Source organism: Malaclemys terrapin, chromosome 15 (genome assembly GCF_027887155.1).
Source record: "Malaclemys terrapin pileata isolate rMalTer1 chromosome 15, rMalTer1.hap1, whole genome shotgun sequence".
Classification (NCBI taxonomy): Eukaryota; Metazoa; Chordata; order Testudines; family Emydidae; genus Malaclemys; species Malaclemys terrapin.
In genome coordinates this window covers 14,358,101-14,360,600 of record NC_071519.1, presented here as the reverse complement: position 1 = coordinate 14,360,600, position 2,500 = coordinate 14,358,101, and the positions used below count along the sequence as shown (strand labels likewise).

General features: G+C 74.3%; 1 non-coding gene across 1 annotated transcript; it reads right to left on the bottom strand.

Annotated features, from left to right (window-relative positions):
* Positions 1 to 1,030: 1,030 nt before the first annotated feature.
* LOC128823758 (5S ribosomal RNA) lies at positions 1,031 to 1,149 on the bottom strand. The gene has a single exon (XR_008441994.1). It is a non-coding gene; the product is annotated as a 5S ribosomal RNA (ribosomal RNA).
* Positions 1,150 to 2,500: the final 1,351 nt, after the last annotated feature.

Sequence of the window (2,500 nt, the reverse complement as noted above, 5' to 3'; positions counted from 1 at the left end):
CTCCCGGGGGATTCGGGGGGGGGGGGGGGCGGTCCTGCGGGCCGGGCGCAGGGGGCTCGAGCGAGCCCGGGCCGGTCCGCCCCGGGGCCGGGGTCTCCGCCTGCGGCTCGGGGGGGCGCGGGTCGTCGGGGGAGGAAGCCCGGGGGAGCTGCACGCCGGCCTGCCAGGCCAGGCCAGGCCTGGCCTGGGTGGCCGCGGGGGGATTCGGGGCGGTCCCGCGAGCCGGCGGCCGGGCGCAGGGGGTCCGAGCGCGTCCGAGCGAGTCCGTCCCGGCCCCGGGGTCTCCCCCTGCGGCTCTGGGGGGCCGTGGGTCCCCGCTGGCGGAAGCCGCTGGGCGCTGGACACCCGCCGTCCGTCCCGCCTGGCCAGGCCTGGCCTGGGTGGCCGCGGGGCGGGGGATTCGGGGCGGTCCCGCGAGCCGGCGGCCGGGCGCAGGGGGTCCGAGCGCGTCCGAGCGAGTCCGTCCCGGCCCCGGGGTGTCCCCCTGCGGCTCTGGGGGCCGTGGGTCCCCGCTGGAGGAAGCCGCTGGGCGCTGGACACCCGCCGTCCGTCCCGCCTGGCCAGGCCTGGCCTGGGTGGCCGCGGGGGGATTCGGGGCGGTCCCGCGAGCCGGCGCCCGGGCGCAGGGGGTCCGAGCGAGTCCGTCCCGGGCCCGGGGCCTCCCCCTGCGGCTTTGGGGGCCGTGGGTCCCCGCTGGCGGAAGCCGCTGGGCGCTGGACACCCGCCGTCCGTCCCGCCTGGCCAGGCCTGGCCTGGGTGGCCGCGGGGCGGGGGGATTCGGGGCGGTCCTGCGGGCCGGCGGCCGGGAGGGTCCGGGCCAGTCCGCCCCATGCCCGGGGTCTCCCCCAGCGGCTTCGGTGGGTCCTCCGCGGAGGAAGCCGGGTGGGGAGCCGGACCCCAGGCGCCCAGACCCGCGACCTGCGGCCGCGACCTCCGACTCGGCAGGAGCGACGAGGGGCTTTCCGGCCCGTCCCCCCCCTCTCCTTCCTCCCCAGAAAAGGAGAGAGAGCTGGCTCGGACCGGGAAAAGCTGCCTACGGCACCTGGGATTCCCAGGCGGTCACCCATCCAAGTACTAGCCAGGCCCGGGACGGTTTACCTTCCGAGATCGGACGGGATCGGGGGCGTTCGGTCCGGTATGGCCGTAGGCACCCGGCCCCCGCGCCTCCTCGCCCGCTTTCCCCTGCCGACGCCCGGGCCTGCCGCACGGTGAGCCCCGGTCGGACTGCCCCCCTGCGGCAGGGCCCCCGTCTCTCGCGGGCCCGGTCCTTTTTTCCTTCTCGAGCTCCGGGGCCCGGGCTGGCCGCCAGAGCCCCTCCGCCCGCCCGCCCTCCCCGGCGTCGGGGAAAATATTGTCCCGGACATCCAGTGCGCCCTGATCCTGTCAGCCGGGGGGGGGGGTGGGTGGGTGGGGGGCAGTCCCTCGCTGCGGCCGGGGAGGGTGAGCCCAGGGCGGCTTGCCTGCCGTCCGAGTCCCCTCTCGGCCACCAGGTCAACCCCGAGCCGAAAGGGCTGAAAATTTTTCAGAGTCCCCTCCCGGGCACCAGGTCAACCCGTGGAATCGAACGGGTTCGCCTGCTGGCCGGTTCGCTTCCCGGCCACCAGGTCAACCCGTAGGTTTGAACGGGCACGCCCGGTGGCCGCTTTCCCGTCCGGTCACCAGGTCAACCCGGATCTCCCTCCTTCCCTGGGCGCCCCCTCCTCGGAGGCGTCAGGTTCCATTTTCTTTTTCCCCCCAGACTTCCAGGGGCCCGATCCAGTCGGCCGGGAGGCAGTCCCTCGCTGCGGCCGGGGTGGGTGAGGCCAGGGCGGCTTGCCTGCCGTCCGAGTCCCCTCTCGGCCACCAGGTCAACCCCGAGCCGAAAGGGCTGAACATTTTTCAGAGTCCCCTCCCGGGCACCAGGTCAACCCGTGGAATCGAACGGGTTCACCTGCTGGCCGGTTCGCTTCCCGGCCACCAGGTCAACCCGTAGGTTGCCGACGGGGCTAGCCAGTGGCCGGTTTGCTTTCCGGCCGCCAGGTCAACCCCTAGGTTTGAACGGGCACGCCCGGTGGCCGCTTTCCCGTCCGGTCACCAGGTCGACCCGGATCTCCCTCCTTCCCTGGGCGCCCCCTCCTCGGAGGCGTCAGGTTCCATTCTTTTTTCCAGACTTCCAGGGGCCCGATCCAGTCGGCCGGGAGGCAGTCCCTCGCTGCGGCCGGGGAGGGTGAGCCCAGGGCGGCCTGGTCCATGTCTCTAGTGGGCCCGATCCTTTTTTGGGGTGTTTTTTTTTTTTTTTTCCGAGCTCCGGGGCCCGGCCCGCCCGGGCAGCCCTCCTCGGAGGCGTGAGGCGGATTTCCCCCCCCCCCCCCAGACTTCCAGGGGCCCGATCCTGTCGGCCGGGAGGATGTCCCTCGCTGCGGCCGGGGAGGGTGAGCCCAGGGCGGCCTGCTTGGCGGCCGGGTCCATGTCTCTAGTGGGCCCGATCCTTTTCTTCCCTTTTCCGGCTCCGGGGCCCGGG